This window comes from Mustela erminea, chromosome 1, assembly GCF_009829155.1.
Source record: "Mustela erminea isolate mMusErm1 chromosome 1, mMusErm1.Pri, whole genome shotgun sequence".
NCBI lineage: Eukaryota > Metazoa > Chordata > Mammalia > Carnivora > Mustelidae > Mustela > Mustela erminea.
Genome location: NC_045614.1, coordinates 126,231,881 through 126,252,407, shown reverse-complemented (window position 1 = coordinate 126,252,407; position 20,527 = coordinate 126,231,881).

Here is a 20,527-nt window from a genome sequence, read left to right as displayed (position 1 = left end):
TATGGTGGAGCAGGTCCAAGGATTAGGGAGAATCAAAGTCTGGAAATTGCTGAGGGCAGAGAGGGTGCAGGGGGTGGGTGGGTAGGCATTCTCTGAAAGGCTGCCTGTAAGTACTTCACAAATAAGTACTTCCGGGTTTGTTTAAGATATTGATTCAAAACAGATTCCCAAATTTACCTTCCTTGCTGGAACCAGTTTTGCTCTTGATAGCATTCAGGATGTCCCACAGTTCTCTTCAGGTTCAGAGAAAAGTTGTTTCTTTTACTGTGTTCCCTAGAACCAAAACCAGAAGATTCTGGACCATTTCCTTTCCCATTGGTGCTACATTGGTTGAACCCCCGCCACCGGGGGGGGGGGGCTTCCATCTGTCCATTCTCACTGTCTCTTTATTGCCTCAAGACTACATCATCTCCTTCCTGGATGACTCCTCCCTGTCTTCCTTCTACCCATCTTCTGCTTCACGTCTAGACACAAATCTCAGCAACATGTGTTTCCCTGGCTTTACATTCTTTGATGTGTTCCCTTTGTCCACTGGATAAAGTGCAAATGCCTTAGCCTGGCATGCAAGGCTTTACAACATGCCCTTTGGATACCTGGCTTTTATTAAAAAGATTTAGATGAAGGTTTTTATGAGTAAGAGAAACAGACTCTGGAATAATGAAACAGACAAACAAACAAACAAGAATGGGGCAGAGAAAAGAGATTTTGGAGAACAAGACTTAATTTTTCAGGAAAACCACACTTCGAGAAAGGCAAGCATAAGGACAGTTTCACAATGGCTCTTTTGCTAGGATGAAGGAACTCCAGTTACGTTTAGTTTTTTTGTCCCTCAGCTTAAGATTCAAATACCAAGAAGGGAATATCTGATTGGGCTACAAGGGTTTGTGTCTGCTCTGGAGCCCATCACTGAAGCTAGGGGAATTGGAGCAGGCCTGGGTCATATGCTCTGTGTATGTTTCTTTTCCTGTTGGGTGAGAAAGAGCATGGTTTCACCAATGGAAGTTAAGGTGCTTTTACCAGAGAAGGACACACTGATGCTAAGAGAATCCAAAATAATATATTTCCATCACACTCACCAATATCCAAAAGTTTATTCAATCATGAAACTTCTTTTACATTACCTGCCCTACCTTATTACCCTGTGATCTCATCTAGAGAATCTTCTGGAAGGAATCAGTCACCACTAAACAAGGGACATTTTATAAGAACAATCTCCTGGAGGGTTAATTATTACAAATTTTAAAATTGTTCCCTAGAGCTATTTATATTTTCAAAAAAGCTATTATTAATGAAAATATCATCCTCAGTTTTGCTCAGAATAGAACAGAATTCTGAATAAGTTGGCCTTCAGGGTAGAATGCTAGCTACATAATTCACATGTTTTAAGATCTGGGCTTCTGTAGAGTTTATTGACATTAAGATTTGAAATCTTGTTTATTATTTAAAAAAAATTTACGAGCTCTTAGAATTTCGATCATCTAAAATAGATTTTAAGACATCTGCTGAAAGTATATCACTTATTTATTCATTCATTGATTCAGTTAATTAGTTAATTACTTAAGCATTTAATGAGCGTCTGTATGTGCCAGCCATGCATTAGCCCCCAGATATAAAAAATAAGCACAGACAATCCCAGTTCTCAGATAACTCACTGGCTAGGGGCACAGTCTGATACATCGCGAATAAGGATGCTGTTAGCTTCTTATCATGGTCATCTTTAATCTACTCTGGAAACTGACACCCTGCCTGAAAGAGGAAAATAAAATGCCAACAGACGCACATTAGTGCAAGTTAAAGATAAGTGTTTGCAGAATATCTGATATGTAAAGATGTATTGATTAGGTTTTCTCTCAGCCTCGCACCTTTATTTATGGGTGCTGAAAGTCAGCCAATCCCTTAACTACATCAAGTCTATTGATTTAATTATGAGCAGAACAGTGAGGAATTGGCAGAAAGGGCCTTCCCTAGGCCTCCGCATAATGTCCCGTTGAGACCTTCTGTAGAAGAGCACACTGTGTCTTCTTAGGGATAGCATTTAGTGGAAGGTGTTACTCTTTGCTAGTCTGACTTAAAAACTTCCTCCCTAGGTGTTGGCACTCAGTTTGCATTGTGATAGGTACCTCAGAAACAGCTGCGTCAGCTGGCACGGACACGGACAGAAAGAGTGTGACCAGGTACCACGGACAGAGTAAAGTGGAGCCATTGACCTCCATGCTGGAAACTGTAGGTGGGCTGAGGGTGCTTCCAAAATAGGAAGAATAGTGTTTCTTTTCACCATCGGTTAAAAAACGAACAATAGAAACAAAAATCTAGGCATCTCTTGAGTGACTCATACAGGCAATATGCTACCACATGAGTCATTTCACGAAATCCATCTCATCAACTGCGAAAGTGTGGCAAGCCATCGTCTTGGCCCAGTATGGTTGTTCTTTCCCACAGACCCCCCGCCCCCAAAGATCCTTCCAACACACAGCTTCATCAACCCTTAAACTCATGGTCCTAGATGTCAGCATCTCCATTGCAGGTGGGAAAAGGTTCAAAAAAAAGGGCAGAGGCCCTTGTCCACTGCGTCCTAGGAGAGTTCCCTGAAGCTGCCATAAGAGTCTGACTGTAGTCAGTCATTGGCCACATCTAGACTCTGGAGATGCTGGGAAATACACTCTTCCTCAGGGTGGGCTACATCATTTGCAGTGCCCAGTGTAAAATGAAAATGTGGAGCTCTTTTTAGAAAAAGCAGGAAAAAATTGTTAAAACTAAACATAAAGCTTTTTCCTTTTTCTATGGTCTCTCTTTTGACTTGTTTTTGTTATTTAATGTTCTAGGTAAAGAAAAATTAAAATTTTAAATTACTAGTATGAATTTTAGCATACTTTTTTTTTTTTTAAAGATTATTTGTTAGATAGAGAGTGCACAAGTGTGGGGAAGGGCAGAGGGAGAGACAGAAGCAGACTCCCAGCTGAACCCGATGTGGTACTTAACACACTTAACCAACTGAGCCACTCAGGCACCCCTTATTATTCTTCATATTGTGCAATGTCTGTTTTAAAGGCAAATATAAGGGGCGCCTGGGTGGCTCAGTGGGTTAAAGCCTCTGCCTTCTGCTCGGGTCATAATCTCAGGGTTCTGGGATCGAGCCCCTCATCAGGCTTTCTGTTCAGCAGGGAGCCTGCTTCCTCCTCTCTCGCTGCCTGCCTCTCTGCCTACTTGTGATCTCTGTCTGTCAAATAAATAAATAAAATCTTAAAAAAAAAAAAGGCAAATATAAGAACGTTTTACCTTTGGGGCACCTGGGTGGCTCAGTTGTTTAAGTGTCTGATTTGAGCTCAGGTCCCAATCCTAGGGTCCTGGGATGAAGCCCTACATTGGGCTCCCTGCTCAGAGGGAAGCCTGCTTCTCCCTCTCCCTCTGCCCTCCCCACTCATGTTCTCTCTCTGTCTCAAATAAATAAACAAAATAAAATAAAAAGAACATTTCACTTTTATGCAGAAACTTCAAAATTCCACAGTTTGTATTCGGTAGCTCATATACCATATTAGTATTTAATTCTTATTAGAACTGTGGAAACATTGCACAAAGCTAACTCAACTGTCTTTTATTTTTACTTCTTGATATGCACACAGTTTACCAACACTCTCTACCTTTGGGTTCCTGATGAGTCAGGAAAGACTGAAATGCCAAGGGACAATAAGTTGCCCCATTTCCCCCCTTCCCTCTCTGTCATCATTTTCAGTGTAAAGTGATTGGTGAATACAGGGAATTAACACAAGGATATGATGGGTTTCTTTGGTCATTTCAGTTTTTTAGATCTATGTCCTTCTTTCTATGTGGAGTGAGTTGTGGTTCCAATGGTAATTATGGCCTCTGGAGATGGTCCATGCACCTGCTTACTCAAGGTCTTAGTCTCTTCAGGCCACCATAACCAAACCGGCCAACTGGGCAGCTTAGAAACAAGAGATTTATTTCTCACAGTTGGGAGGTTGGAAGCCCCACATTAAGGCGCTAGCATGGGGGAGTTCTGGTAAGAACCCTCTTCCTGGTTCACAGGAAGTCCTCTTGCTGCTGTCTCACATGGTGGAAGGGATAGGGAGCCCCCTGGGGCCTCCTTTATAAAAAACATTAATCCCATTAGAGCTCCACCCCCAGGACTTAAGCACCTCCTAATGCCATCACTTAGGTATTAAGTGATTAATATTTCAACATATGAATATTTGGGGTACACCATCAGTCACACCATGGCACTTAGTCATAGACATAACACACGCTCACCTTTGAATTTGCTTTGAATCTTGCTGACTTTCCATATGTCATGGGCCCACTGGAATGCTGTATGCATGGGGCATCATGAACCCTGTATGAAATATGGTGGCAAGAGTTTGTGGATGGCTACTTTCCTGCTGTGTCCTCATGGGGTAGGAAGAAAGAGCAAGCAAACGAGAGAGCTCTAGATTTTCCTTCTTCTTCTTTTTTTTTTTAAACTGATTTTTTAAAAATTATGTTCAATTAGCCAACATATAGTTCATCATTAGTTTTTGATGTAATGTTCAATGATTCATTAGTTGCATATAACACCCAGTGCTCATCACATCACGTGCCCTCATTAATACCCATCACCTAGTTACCCCATCCCCTCAACCCCTCCTTTCAGTAACCCTCAGTCTGTTTCCCAGAGTCCAGAGTCTGTCATGGTTCCTTCTTCTTCCTTCTCCTCCTCCTCCTCCTTCTTCCTTATTTGTTTTTGAGAGAGAGAGAGAGAGAGATAAAGAGAGTTGATGGTGGGGGGTGGCTCAGAGGGAGAGAATTTTCAAGCAGACTCTCTATTGAGTGGGGAGCCTGATGCACGGTCAATCTCATGACCCACGAAGTCATGACCTGAGTGGAAACCAAGAATCAGTTGCTCAACTGATTAAGGTACCCAGGTGCCCCTAGTCTTTCTTCTTATAGAAACACAAATTCCATCAGGGGCTCCATTGTCATGACCTCATCTAAACTTAATTACCTCTGAAAGTTGCCCTCTCCAAACATCATCGCATTGGGGGATTAGGACTTCACCATATGAATTCAGGGGCACAAAAAAATCAGTCTATTCAACAATAGGTATCATCCCCTTTCTCCCATGTGAAGAAATCAGGGTTCAGGGAGATGAAGTAAAGATCCAATGCTATAGAGCTTATTAGTATCAAGATTTGAATCCAGGTGTTCTAAAGCTAAGGCCTGCTCTCATACTGTTACAGAATACTTGGGGTTTATGAAATGAAGTTAAATTATATTTAACAAAATAGGGCAGAATTAAAATGTCAAAAATAGGCATCTTTCTCACAGGACATTAAAGAGAAGTATAAATTTTACTTAAAATGGTAACAGAGTGCATCATACATGTTTTGTTCGTTTAAGTCTTACAATTCCACGAATTGGGGGCTCTCATATACCCATTTTACAGATGAGAACACAGAGGCACAGAGAGGTTAAATAAATTGCCTCAGGCTCCATAGCCAAGATTCTAACCTTTGCAGTCTGCCTGTAAAGCCTGAAGTATTAACCAGTATTCTAGCCCTCAAGTGTCATTTACCTCCTAAGAAAGTGGAGTGAATTACTGTGGAAAGCCATTTATTGAAAGGACGGATTCCCCAAATTAGCCCAAGATTCTTTAACATAAATACTCTCCTTACTGAAAATGTTAGTTTTGGAATAGAGTTAAATTCTGGACCTATTTTCAAAGCAAATATTCTTAGAAAGGGATTGTTTATTTGTAGTCAACTGGAAAATAAAGGGAACTCAAACTTCTCTGTGGCATTAGGGCTATTGAATATTTGTACCTCTGGAAAGAGGAGAGATAGACTCATATTCTCCACCACGCCACACATGAATTTTCAGGAAATAAGGGGAATTAGTTACTGAAGGGAGTAAACTCTTAGAGGCTTTGAAGTCCTAATGAATGACAGATCATAATCTGTATGTAAAAAGTAAAGTCACATGGGAGCGCCCTTTGCTGGGTTTGGGTCACTCTGGCCACTACTGATCAGCAGGGGGATGGGGCAGATGGGGAAGTGTGGGGATGGAGCAGGGACATGGACAGGGTTCAGACTATGGGTTTGGTTTGCAAACAAATACCAAAAGGAGTGAGTACACTCTGTTTTTAGCAAAGAAATCATTGGGCTGGAAAGCCCTCAGAATATCAATCACTCAATAAGACCTCCTTAGGGGAACAATAAGATTTTTATACAGAGCCCTTTTGAAGTTAACCCATTTGGGCTTAAATTTTGAAAATTAAAGAAGAGAGCACTCTAGGTCAGGAGGTCATTCTGAGCTACTTTCAATCTAGCAAAACTCCTAAAAGGGAAGTAGGGCCTCACTTTGGTTTAAAAAAAGAAAAAAAAAAGGCTTTAGAATGGCAGGGAAATCTAGAGTCCTGATTCTTCAGTCCTGTACCTCTCCTTCTAGCCCAAGGGGCTGGGGGGTGCGGCCCAATGCCAAGACCAGAAAGCTATCAAAGACTCCCTCTGTGTGTTCGGATTTGGAATGTATTTCTGATGTCATGATAAGAATGAAAGAATCTGGCTGTGTCTGGCTGGAGTAGCTGCGAGCTCTCGAAGGAGATGGGGTTTGTGTTCTTGTTGGGGTCCCTCTCCAAACCCTGGAGTTTTCCCTGAGCACACCTAACTTTCATTAGAGAGCTTTTTCCATGAACGTGTCTGAACCCTCCTTGAACCCATCCCCGCCTTAGCATGTACTGTCACTTAGAGTTAACGCGGTCCATATGTTTACCCCCAAGGGGAGAGTAGTGATTCTTCTCATCTGTCCTCAAACTGTTTCCTGTAATCTGCTTGCTTTGTCTCATCATACAGTGGTCCAGTGGTCCCCACCTCATTTGCTCACCTCATCTCCTAGCTCCATAAATCAATCTCAGCCCCTGAGAAGGGGCAGCTTTGGAGAGGTGGGTTTTTCACAAGAAGGTTGGTGAACATTCTGCAACTTGAAGGTAGGTGAATGTTCTGCAAGTTGAAGATCTGGGCATAGCAACAGTGGATTAACTCTAATGCATCCCTGTGCTAATCTGTTAAGTGGAAACAAAATGTTCCCAGAATTTGAGAGAAGAAAACGAAACATGTTTCAATCTCATTTTTTAAAGCCCTATATTGCTCTATCATGGTTAAGTGACCAAAATACCTCTAGTTTCCCTCTATATTCTTTTCACTAACTGGCTGGGCATTTTCTGGAGACGGGAGAATTTCATCATATTCACAAATTCAAATTAGAGTGTTCTTAGGAAAAATACTAGAATGTGCCTTTGTTTGGTCAAGTGAATATCATGATTACATCTTGAGAGTTTGCCAGAAAATGCGACTACTCTTCAAAATTTAATTCCTCTCTAATACATTTTTGTAGCTGGATATATAATGCCACATTATTGCCTTTTACTCAGTGGTATAGCTTAAATTCTAGGACAGCAAAATTTTTAGAGATGATTTCTGTCCCTTTGATTATAACAGAATAAACATACCGTGGCTTACTTAGGAGACCCAGCCCTTTGTGTATTTTTTCAGATTTTGTGCATAGGATTCATGGACCCTTTTTATATCCTGTATTAAATCTTATAAGAAGATTTTCATTCTGCAAAACTTATTGACTACCTCCTGTTTCTAGAGGCACATATGTTTATGGACACATCTCCCCAGATGAATAATTATATTAAGGTATTATGTGCAGTATTAGATGTATACAAAAATGTTAAAAGAATGGGAAAAAATGAAAAAACATTTTAATTTTATTTCATATTATTTATGAAAATACATTGTTAATGTCAATTTTCTCTTTTCTTTGAACTGGTAATAATAATTTATTAAAGCAATGAATTTGAACCTACTTCATTTTTTAATCCTGGGATAAAAATATTCAAAAGTCTGATTCTTAGGTCAGTTAATTTTACTGTTTGGTTTTAATAGCTGCTTTGGCTGAAAAATATACTTTCTATGAGGACACAGAATAATATAGGAAAAGTATATTATTGACTGTCTTCCTCAATAATTATACTCATGTTAACCTCCTGCATCTATTTTGCAAATATTCCTGTTAAAAGTTGGCAGTTTTCCATCTTCCTTGATGCATTTTAGTTGTTTTTATAAACTAATGAGATAGGTTACATTTCTATATTTCTAAGAAAGTGTTTGAAAACCCATAGAGGTTCTTCATTTGTAAGATTTCTGAAACAGATTTAAAATTTAAAGTTGTCTCTATGTATGGTAAGACATATTATTTTCAGTAATAAAATCACATACGTGTCCAAATACCCATTTTCAAAGTAATCACTCCATTGCACTAATTTCCTTTAAAAGCAGTGTTCTTCATGAGTTGTTATAAGATCACAGAGTAACAATGTTTATTTTGCTTTTATTTGTTTTCTTTTTTCTTTTTGAAGATTTTATTTATTTATTTGAGAGAGAGAAAGCACAATGGGGTGGGGCAGGGAGGCAGAGGGAGAGGGAGAGGCAGATTCCTCACTGAGCAGGGAGCCAGATGTGGGCCTCGATCCCAGGACCCCTGGGATCATGACCAAAGCCGAAGACGGAAGATTAACTGACTGAGCCACCCAGGTGCCCATGCTTATTTTGTTTTGTTTCAAAGATTTTATTTATTCATTTGAGAGAGAGAGAGTGTGTGGGAGAAAACACAGAATGGGAGAGGGAGAAGGAGAGGGAGAAGCAAACTCCCTGCTGAGCAGAGAGCCCCACAGGGGGCTGAATCCTGGGACTCCGGGATCATGACCTGAGGCAAAAGCAGACGCCCAACTGACTGAGCTACCCAGGTGCCCTGTACTTTGTTTTTTAAATTTTTTTTTTTTTAAGATTTTATTTATTTATTTGACAGAGAGAAATCACAAGTAGTCGGAGAGGCAGGCAGAGAGAGAGAGAGAGAGAGGGAAGCAGGCTCCCTGCTGAGCAGAGAGCCCGATGCGGGACTTGATCCCAGGACCCTGAGATCATGACCTGAGCCGAAGGCAGCGGCTTAACCCACTGAGCCACCCAGGCACCCTGTTTTTTAAATTCTTGTTAGATAGCAAACTTTTGTACTTTCGGCTTCATTGTTTTGGCTGCAATTGACCATATTATGATTTCTTTGTAGGAATCTTTTTAAATGACTAGCTCTTTTTATGGGGTCAGTTTTAATAAAACAGATAATGCAATCCCCCTAAATAGGTATTTGTAATATACAAAATATCATAACCTGAATGAAATGGTGAGGGTTGTGAGAGTGGGATGGTCTGCCCCACCACCGTGGTTCTCTGTCTTAGAAGCCCTTCGGGACCCAGATGACCGTTAGACCCTCAGAGAGGGTGTGATGAATATGTGGCTCAACATAATCCATAGAAAGCCACCTAATACAATAGAACACAAATAAAATTAAGCCTTATATTCCACACATTGAATATATTATTATTGTATGTTAATATACATTATAACCATTGAATATAAGGATTAATCTTGTTCTTTTTTTTAGATTAAAATTTTATTTTTTAAAAGAAATTTACCTTTTTAAAAAGGATTTTATTTATTTGAGTCAGAGACAGTGAGAGAGAGCACAAGGAAGGGCAGAGGGAGAAGCAGACTCCTCACTGAGCAGAGAGCCCCGATGCGGGGCTCGGTCCCAGGACCCTGAGATCACGAGCTGAGCTAAGGACGGATGCTTAACTGACTGAGCCACCCAGATTAAAATTTTTAGAAAAATAGTTTTAACATTTTCTTTTTAATATTTTTTATATATTTTAATATTTTTTGGATTCTTTTGATCTATAGTAGGAAAGAGGTATATAAACAAATAACTGTATTCAACATATAAAATGCTATATACATTAAGAAAAAAAGAATGTTAGAGGAATGTGCTGTTGGGGGAGGAGTGGGTAAGGCAGGGGTTTAATCCCAGAAATTCAAAGAGGGGATACCCTTGAGAAGAGCCTGAAGAATGAATGGGAGTTTGCCTAGTGGGCAAGAGGGTCAAGGACATTCAGAAAGACATAAGAGGGTAAGAGAATGTGCCTAGAACACATTCAGGAGTCTTTTGGGGTCAGAATATATGATGCTTGGGGGAGGGTTAGACGGGCGACTGGAGACAGGGCTGGGGTTTAGCTGGAAGGAGCTGCATTCTATTGGCAAATGGGAGCGGTGGAGATTTTAAGTAGAGGAATGACCTTAGAGAAAGATACATTTGATTTATAAATCATGAACAGTGTGGACATTTTGAAAATAATTATATTTTTGGCAGGTGTGGATGAACTTCCATTCTATCAAGTTTAGCAAATAATTATCAATCATTCTCTGCATGACAGTCAGTATCCACAAGGCAACATACAGTTATATTGGCACACATTTTACTCGGGAAAAGCATCAAACTGAATATTTACAACTACATACGCAAATATCTGCATTTGTCCTTCAAAATTATGATGTCTTTTAATATTCTTGACATCTGGAACCAATTGACACTAGTATTTAATTCCTAACAATGGATATGTGAGCCAGGTATCCAAGCTGATGAACTCTCCTTGAGTATGGCTTTCCTCTGCTGAAGAAATAGAATCATCCTCAATTTATACATGCCAGTGTAGAGAGAGAAATGCCTATGGCATGACATTAAGAGAATAGCTTCTATTACTGTGTTATATTGCTTGGGGGAAATCTGTCTGTGTCCTTTCTTGGTTTGCCATTTAGGACATGGCAAATATTTGGAAAAGCCCTCATAGGAAATAAAAATCATTTCTGCAAATAAAAGTAAAAATATTTTTTAAAGCACACTTGGGAAAAAACAGAGGAGGTAGGAAAAAGAAAATACAAAATTACCCCAAATCAGACTTCTCAGAGGTATCCATGGTTAGCACTTCACATATTCTCCTAAATCTTTTGCTATGCATATAAAATACATACATTTTTGAAACTAAAAACATACCACATATAACCTTTGCATCCTACTTCTAAAATTTAATAACAAATGAAGATTCTCATGTCATGAAACATTGTGAACACACTTATAGTTGGCTGTGCTGTACTGAGTTCTACAGTTACCCCTTAATTTACTTAAACGAACTCCTGTTTGGGACATTAGGTTGACTTTGGTTTTTAGGCATATCCCCCTTGTAATTATAGATATATTCTTTTTTTTTTTTTAAGATTTTATTTATTTATTTGACAGACAGAGAGAGATCACAAGAGGCAGAGAGGCAGGCAGAGAGAAAGGAGGAAGCAGGCTCCCCGCTGAGCAGAGAGTCCAATGCAGGGCTCGATCCCAGGACCCCGGAATCATGACCTGAGCTGAAGGCAGAGTCTTAACCCACTGAGCCACCCAGGCGCCCCATAGATATATTCTTTGTCATAAACCTTTGACCATATCTCTGATGATTTATTTTCTTAGGATCAATTTCTAAAAAGTTGAGTTAAAGGATCTCAAGGGAGGTGAATTGTCAAATAATTAAATAGAGCGATTGAAATTGTTCTCCACTTTGGCCAAAGTGTAGGAGGGCCTCTGGAGGGTGAAGGAAAACTCAACCTCTATTCATTCACTCCTTCAACAAATATTCTGTGAATGCCCCCCTGCATCCCAGGCTCTGCCCTAGGTGCCAAGGTGAGGCAGGAAGCAAGAGAGTGTGTTCACTGCTCTCATGGCAGCGGTCTGGAAAGTTAGAAATCACGGGTCAGGGGCACCTGGGTGGCTCAGTCATTAAGCGTCTGCCTTTGGCTCAGTCATGATCCCAGGATCCTGGGATGGAGCCCCATATCGGGCTCCTTGCTCAGCAGGAAATCTGCCTCTCCCTCTCCCACTCCCTCTGCTTGTATTTCCTCTCTCACTATGTCTCTGTCAAATAAATACATACAACCTTAAAAAAAAAAAAAAAAAAAGAAATCACAGGTCCACTTCTTATTTACAGATGAGGAAACAGTTTCCAGAGCCAGCCATGGAGATCCTAGACTGGAATAAGGTTTCTGTCTGGCAGTCCAAGCCTCTTTGCACCCCCACCTGCCATCTGTCCCCTCCAAGGGATCTTGGGGGCTTCCGTTCAGGATGGGCTTATGGTGTCTTCTGCCTTGATGTGTTCAGATCTAGCTGTCAGCAATGCTGTGAAATGAATGGGGCCAAGTGTGTCTTTGGGACCCTGGTGTCTCCCTTCTGTGTCATTTCACCTCTTGGCATCTCCTCACCCCGTGTCAGGCGCCCAGAGATATTACAGTCTTTTCTCATGACTAGTGAAAATCCAGTTTCTGAGAAGAAACTGGTATTAGTCATTCCTATCTCAACCTGATTTGAGTTAAGACACTGTGTTCCTTCTTCCAAGGGGAGTTAACTGAGGAGGCATTTAAAGATCTCTTTCTCATTGAGGAATGTCAGACTTTGTTTCCAGTGGACGCGTTTGGGCGTCAAGGATGCCCTCCCTCTGCTGGTCCTCAAGGCTCACGGCCTATCTCCTTCCCATGCCCTTTCCATGGGTTGGTCAGCCCAATCTCCACCTTTTTGTACAAGATTGACAAGGCTGAGTGACAAAGTTGAGGACATTGTATCCACACCTTGAACCGTTTCCAGGACATTTAAGGGGCTGCTTTGGGTCCAGAGCTTCGCAGAACAGGGAAACCCCATGGACTAGGAAACCCCTACCCCCGCCCCATCCTGCCCTGTGAGGAGTGTCTCTGCTAGGAAGGAAATTCAATTAAGGTCTTCCAGCCACCAGAATTGAATTTAGATGGACTATTTCCTCTTTGGATTCTGTGCCAAATTGTATTCCTGCTGCTGTGTTTGAAGTTAATTAGAATCACAAATCATTTCTATTTCCCTTCTCAGAAGGAAAGCCTGCACTGTACTTATCTCAGCCAGTTAATTGACTTATAGAGGGTTCATCCCTTTCTGAAAACCCTCTAAATGGCTCTGATGGGTAGGCATCAGGGTTACACATAGATGTAATAGAATTACATTGGAGAATTCAAATTTTTAGGGCATAGAAATGGGGTGGGTGTGGTTTTCTTTCTGAGCCTCATAGCTTAGAGATTTTCTTGATTTGATTGAGGCTGGTGTGAGAATGGAAAACACCTATCCTCAGGTAGAAGAAGAGATGCTTGTAGGCTAAAGAGAGGAAAAGGAACTGGACACAGAAAGATCTCTCGTTGCCAGTCACTGGACTGCTCACAGCTGGAAATAAAATGAAGAAGAGCTGTCAGCTTAATGTTTAGGTTATGGGGATCCCTTACATATCCTTTTTTTTTTTTTTAAATTCATTTGAGAGATCGAGAGAGAGACAGCATGAATGGGGAGGAGAGAGAGAAGCACATTTCCTGCTGGGAAGGGAGCCCGACATGGGGCTGGAGATCAGGACCCTGAGATCAGGATCATGACCTGAGCTGAAGGCAGGTGCTTTACTGACTGAGGCACCTGGGTGCCCCCTTGACATTTCCAATAGGGTATTTAATTTTTTTTTAAAGATTTTATTTGTTTATTTGACAGACAGAGATTACAAGCAGGCAGAGAGGCAGCCAGAGAGAGGAGGAAGCAGGCTCCCTGCTGAGCAGAGAGCCGATGTGGGGCTTGATCCCGGGATCCTGGGATGATGACCTGAGCTGAATGAAGGCAGAGGCTTTAACCCACTGAGACACCCAGGCGCCCCGGTATTTAATTTTTAAAATGGTTTCGAGTTATGGCCTAAGAGAAAATCCTCTTAAGTGGCTTTGATATTCTGAATAACCTTTGAATTTTTTTTTTCAATTTTTAAAATTGGGATAAAATATACATGACATGTATCATCTTAACCATTTTTAAGTGTATGGTTCAGTGGGATTAAGTACATTCATATTGTTGCATGGCCAAAACTCGATCAGCATGTGAACTATTTTTAAAGAAAGATTTATTTATTTGAGAGCCAGAAAGAGAGAGTACAGGAGGAGAGGGAGAGAGAGAGAATCTCAAGCAGACTGCCCCCCTTTACCGCAGAGCCTAATGCCAGGCTTGATCTCACGACCATGAGATCATGACCTGAGCTGATATCAAGAGTGGGACACTATTAAGTGGGACACTTAAGCCTCTGCCTTCGGCTCAGGTCATGATCTCAGGGTCCTTGGATCGAGCCCCGCATCGGGCTCTCTGCTCAGTAGGGAGCCTGCTTCCTTCTCTGTCTCTGCCTGCCTCTCTGCCTGCTTGTGATCTCTCTCTCTGTCACATAAATAAATAAAATCTAAAAAAAAAAAATTAAAAAGAGTGGGATACTTAACTGTCTGAGCCACCCAGGTGCCCTATCTCGTGAACTCTTATATTTTGCAAAACTAAAACTGTAAGCCCATAAGCAATAACTCCCTGCTCTCCCCTCCACCCCAGCCCCTGACAACTACTGCTCTTCTTACTGCTTCCCTGATTTTGATTACTCTAGGTACCCCACATAAGTGGAGTCATATAGTCTTTTTACCTTTTTGGCATTGGCTGACTTAGCATAGAGTCCTCAGAGTTTATCCATGATGTAGCATATGTCAGGATTTCCTTCCTTTCTTTTTTAAATAAAGATTTTTATTTACTCATGAGAGAGAAGGCGGGGGGGGGGGCGAGACAGAGGAGGGGTGGGACAGAAGGATGAGCAGACGCCCTGCTGAGCACGGAGCTGACGTGAGGCTTGATCCCAGGACCCTGAGATCATGACCTGAGCTGAAGTCAGACGCTTAACCCACTGAGCCACCCAGGAGCCCAGGATTTCCTCCTTTCTTAAGGTTGAATAATATTCCATTACATATATACAAACATATATAAGAACACATTTTGTTTATCTATTCATTCATTGATGGACACTTAGGTTGCGTTCAAGTTTAAGCCACTGTGAGTAATGCTGTGAAAACAAATGCCTTTGAGACCCCTCTTGCAATTCTTTTGGTTATATACCCAGAAGTGGTGTTGTTGGGTTGTTGGATCGTAGGGCAATTCTTTTTTTTTTTTTTTTGAGGAATAGCCACACTGTTTCCCACAGGGCCTGCTGCATCATTTTACGTTCCTGCTATGAGTGCGTAAGTATTCCAGCTTCTCCATCTTCAATAACACTTGTCGTTAAGTAACCTTTCAACATTAAGACCCATGTAATGAGGTTGTATTTTGGAATATGAATCCAATTACTTTTGACCCTGGTAATCCCCTGTTCCAGGTTGTCCTGTGGCTCTTCCTGGAGACTATTTGTAAATAGGCAAATGGGCAACTCCTCCACCAGTAAGAATGAATTACAGGGCATATAACAGGGCCAAAGATATGAAAGTTAACGATTGTTCTTGGGAGCCGGCTGCTGCACATCACAGGCTGTAAGCCGCAGTCATGGGCTGTAAGCATCAATGAGCAGAGTCCGGAAATGATCACATATCATTAGTGAGGGAAGTAGCTGGATACTTTTACCCGAGGTGGTGCTCCTGGTTCCCTGGGTCCCAGAGTGCATGCAGTGTATTCTGAAATGAAAGTGCTGAGGGCTTGGTGGACCAGCAGAGGCTTGGAACCGTACAAAGGAGCATGTGTATGCAGGGAACTTCACAACTGGGGTTAAGGGCCAGCCAGACTTGTGGATTTTGGAAGTGAATGTCATATGAAACCCACATGGCTGGATGAGTCACTTTTCCTTCAGCGGTCCTCATGCAGGGAGCCGTCCACATAGCCACTCTGCAGCAGCAAGGGTCCATAGCACCCCAGTTCTCATCACTCTCCCAGTCTCCACCCCACAGCCCCTCCATCCCACAACCCAGTCTCCACCCCACAACCTCGCTTCTTTGAGATTCAATAGGCTCTGTTCCCAGATGCCATTTTGGAGCGGAACAAGAGGGAGCGAGGGCAGGAAATCCAGAAGACCGAGCGTTTATCTCAAAGAGACTCGATCGTCTAAAAGGAGTGTAAACTGGAAGACAACTGTGATTCTGCAAATTAACGCACTTAAAGTTTGTTTTTCTCTCCTTGCTGCTCAGGCGGGTAGCCCTTTGCAAAGGAGAGCAATGTGTTGGAGAAAATAAAAACATGGCGGATTCTTTGTAGCTCATGGGGTATGACATTATGTGACCCTACACCTCTACCTTTTCTCCAGATGTCACCACTATATGGTCAAAAAGTCAAAAGAAACCACCACAAATGCTATCTGGAGGCAGATAATGTTCCTCTGATTTGTCCTTAAAATGAATGGGGGCGGGGCTCCTGGGTGGCTCAGTCGTTAAGTGTCTGCCTTAGGCTCAGGTCATGATTCCAGGGTCCTGGGATCGGGCCCCGCATCAGGCTCCCTGCTCAGCAGAAGGCCTGCTTCTCCCTCTGCCTGCTACTCCCCCTACTTGTGTGTGTGCTCTCTCTCTCTCTTTCTCACTATCAAACAAATAAATAAAATATTTTAAAAAAGGAAAAAAAAATGAATGGGGACAAGGATTTGGAATGGTGGTTGGTGCTAAGGGTGCAGGGCAGGGGTGTGGCTGTGCCTAGGAGCAGGCACTGGGAATGGGGTCATTCAGGAGGCAGTGTAGAGGGGGTCCCTGACAGAGTCCGGGACCATGTTAGAAGAAAATGGTCAAAAGGAGATCCGGTCACTTGCTGTTCTCCCAAGAGTCCACTAAAGAAGAACTTCTGTTCTCTTCATGGAAATGAAGTGAATTTAAAACGGTAGGATAGCACTGACTTTCTTCAAATTTTAATTTTAATAGTCAATTAGCTGTAATTTTTAAAATATTTTTATTCTGAAAATGAATTTTCCACAGTAATGCACTTAGTTCCAAAAGAAATGAGCTCATTTATCTGGCTTTTCTACAAAGGACAATTGAAACATTTAAGGCAAGATTCACTTATTCTTCTCCATTTTAGAATGGAAAGAAAATATCAGACTTCAGATACTGGGTAAGGTCAACAAAATATGGGAAAGCTCCTTTTTCTTTTCTTTTTTTTCTTTTGGTAGTCTTCTGTGTAAAAGCTTTACATTGCTATGGATTTATAGTAAGACACTTTTGTTTCTGACTTTCTTTATAACCCATTTTTAAATTTAAAGGCACACAATAAAGCTTTACACATTTATTAAAATATACACATTTTGGTAAATTTAGAATTTTCCCTTAGTATCTTGGTAAATCAATATATCATCAACACCACAGAGTCATTTGAAAATAAAACACACTCCATAACATATCGGCATATTATTTCTTTCTTGATGATACACTACAACACCCCATTGTACAGTGCACCAATGGGAATTAAAAACCACAGAACGAACAAACTTTAACAAATACAGCAATTTCATACCCAAAACAAAAAATATAGCAGAGAAAGACACTAGAAATTACCATCTGCAAAAAGCAAGTTGTACTTCTCAAGGACCCAACAAAAGGAAACAAGTCAGTAAAATTTACAAGCTGTATTTAGAACTTTGGATACGGATTAAACAGTGACGTTTCTTTTCCACAGTGAAGAAAGCTAGAATGTTGAGTCCTGTCGTTAGATGGTATGACTACATGGAGGAGGACAGTATCTGCTCTCTTCAAACCTGCAGCTCCTCTATCAGCCCAGACAGTTGAGGTATTTATGCGCTATTGTAGCATTAACATAGCATGTCTTTGCTTTGGGGAGTCCATGATTTCTGGTGTAGCTTCTTGCTTCCAGGAGCATGAATGAGTGAGACCCGTGAACTGGCAGTTGCCGATACCCACCAGGAGATGTGCAAGAAGCACTCACCTCATCTCACTCTCTGAAGGAACACAGTCCTTCAAAGTCTGTGCTTCAAGGGAAATTTACATGACCCACGTTCTCTTTAAAAGCCAAAGTCACCAGTGTCCGTGTTAGGAAAGCATCATAGAAAGAAAGCATAGAGGGGGTCCCTGATGAAAAAAATCTAGGCTGCCCGGTTTCTTCATTCTTACACAAAGCCATTTTCTCTCCATATTGTACCAGAATGTACTAATAAGTTCTTGGAGGGTAAGGAATTACAGCTCCCTGCTTTCGGAAGGCTTCAAACCCAAAGCTGATTTTGTGAACGTTCTCTGCGAATTTCGTAATTCCACGCATGTGGAATACTGTTTAATGGTTTCTAACACTATTTTAGTTGATACTGCAGAATTACGTTCACTTTTGGTGGGCTGCAAAACTTCCACTAATCCCTTTTGGGCTTTAAGTCCTAAAAGAAAAAAAGGACATTTTCTAAGAGAGATAATTTTGACAAAAGGCAGCTGCCTAGGTATTTCAGAATGATGCGTGTGTTAGTCAAGCCAAGCAAGAGGAGGAAAGCATTTTCGAAAGCGGTAGCTCCTGAGGAGAAAAAGGAATTACAATAGCTTCTCCTCCTGGAGTCTTAGAGAGAAAAATGGACACAGCACTAACAGTTATGTACAGGAAAGGGGCCTTTATGCCCCCCATCACCACGGAACTGGGAAATACGAAGTCCACCCTTCAATGAACAACATCCGGGTTCCTGTAGTTTGGGATGTGGTTCCTGGCTTTGCCTGCTCTTTAATGACAAGCACTGGCTCTTTCACGGCCAGCCCATCTGTGTTTAGCAGTGGGTGCCTCTCTCTCTCTTGGGGACTCGAAAGGACCCTTGAAGACAAATGGGTCCTCGGTGTCAGGGAGATACAAGCATGCAGAAGAAACCGAGACTCCGAGAAAATGTTGGTTAGAAACACCTTTGACTAGTCTTGTTCCACATGGCATAGAAATGGAGTGCTATCATGCACCCCTAGTGTGTGTTTCCTTCGCTCCTCTGCTCCCCACCAGCATCAGAAATTAAGGCCATCTCTGGATTGTTTGCTAGCCTGAAAGCTTACATCCAAGAGCAGGCCATTCACTCTGCCTGGATTCAGTGAGTTGGTTCCAGCCCAGGATTGGGACATTCTCCCCGACTTCTGACTTCTCTGTTCTGAGATACAAACTTAGGTGAACCTGTAGCTGACCACCCATGAGCTTCCACGGTCATCTCCGTGCCTGGTAAAAGCGGGGGAGAGGGGACACGCATTTCTACTAGTCTTGTGGGCTGATTCTCATACTCCTGTAGCTTCTATTTATAATGCAGAGAAAAGGTATGCCCTTGTAAACTTCCAACAAATGTGATGTGAAGGAAATTAAGTCTATCAGTCTTTTTCAGGAGAACAGGGGAAAGACATTTCTTTGCAGGAGCTTGTGTTTTGTTTCCCAGTAATTGCTGGGTTTGTATGTACAGACATGTGTTGTTAATCTCAACAGCTTCCCCTCCCCCCATATATCTAACATCATGATCATGATGTAGACATTTGATTAGCCATTAGTGACCAAGCCGTAGAACTGGATTCTTCACTGAATTCTATCATCTGATTCCTTTCACCAGTTCAAAGTGGCCTTGTGCTCAAGCTCAGTAAAATCTGGAGCTGAGATTTTACTTTTTAGATTAGTTAGCTAGAAAAAAATAGGTTTGTTTAAAGTTACTGTTGAAAACTTTAAAATGGCTGTGAACAACTTTGGTATTGTCTGTCTACATGTTAAATGACTATGCTTCTCCTAGGTTAAGGATGAAATCAGACAGGATTCAAAAGAGGAATCAATCATACATTGCTAAAATTTGGATATTTTTTCCCCTTTAACATATTAAATCTATTTGAAGTGTGTGCGTGATCTGTTAGGTCCTTACACAAGTGGATGAAGCCACTGCCCTGGGTTCCTAAAGCCCAGTCCTCCCTGATTCATACATTCATCATTTCCCTGGTGCCTCCCCACCCAAGGAGAGCCAGCCAGCTTAGTTCATTGTTCAAGTCTGTCTGTGAATAAGCCATCGCCACCCTCTCAGCATTATTCTTACTGTTCCATAGCTCAACCATGCGTATATCATAAGCTCCTTTCAAACTAGCTTCTTGCTTTCCCATGCAGGAGGCACAGTACACATTATTAGTCAGAGACCGCTGTCAGCCCATCTCTGCCTTACTCATGCTGATTCTCCACTTGGCAAACCTTTCCCCCATTTCTACCTGAGGGAAATGTTCTGCCCATTCCACAGGGCTCCACGCAAGGACTACATTCGCTATTGTTTTTCCCAGCGGAAGGAGGTCTTTTCTGTATTTGAACTCTTGTTGAACATTGTAACTCCCTCATCTTACATGTCACCTTCTCTATGGTTTTTACTGATATATATTATATGTCCTGGTTCTCCGATGTCTTAGACCATAGCACAGATAAGGACTCCACAAAACATTCTTGAATAGGTGATATTTCCTTTTCCTTTCATTTGTCCATTCAGCCATCCATCTGATCATCAGATACTTTACTGAACACCCACTCTATGCCAGGCACGGGGAGCTGGCAAAATCTAAGCCTGGAGCTTGTATGTGGGTTTCAATGATCTATGCTGTTCTCTGCCCTCATGGGGAAAGATTTGTTCTTATCATGCAGGAGTATTTTGTCTTGTCCTTCCCAACAATTTCAGTGTTTTTCAAGTTGCTACCTCATTGGCAAATTTAGCAATGCATATCAAGATTTTGCATTTGTGCACTGAACACACTCTAGCCTCATCTTATCCTTTCTATTTCTGTTTTTATTTACCCAAGCTCCTCGCTTATTTTTG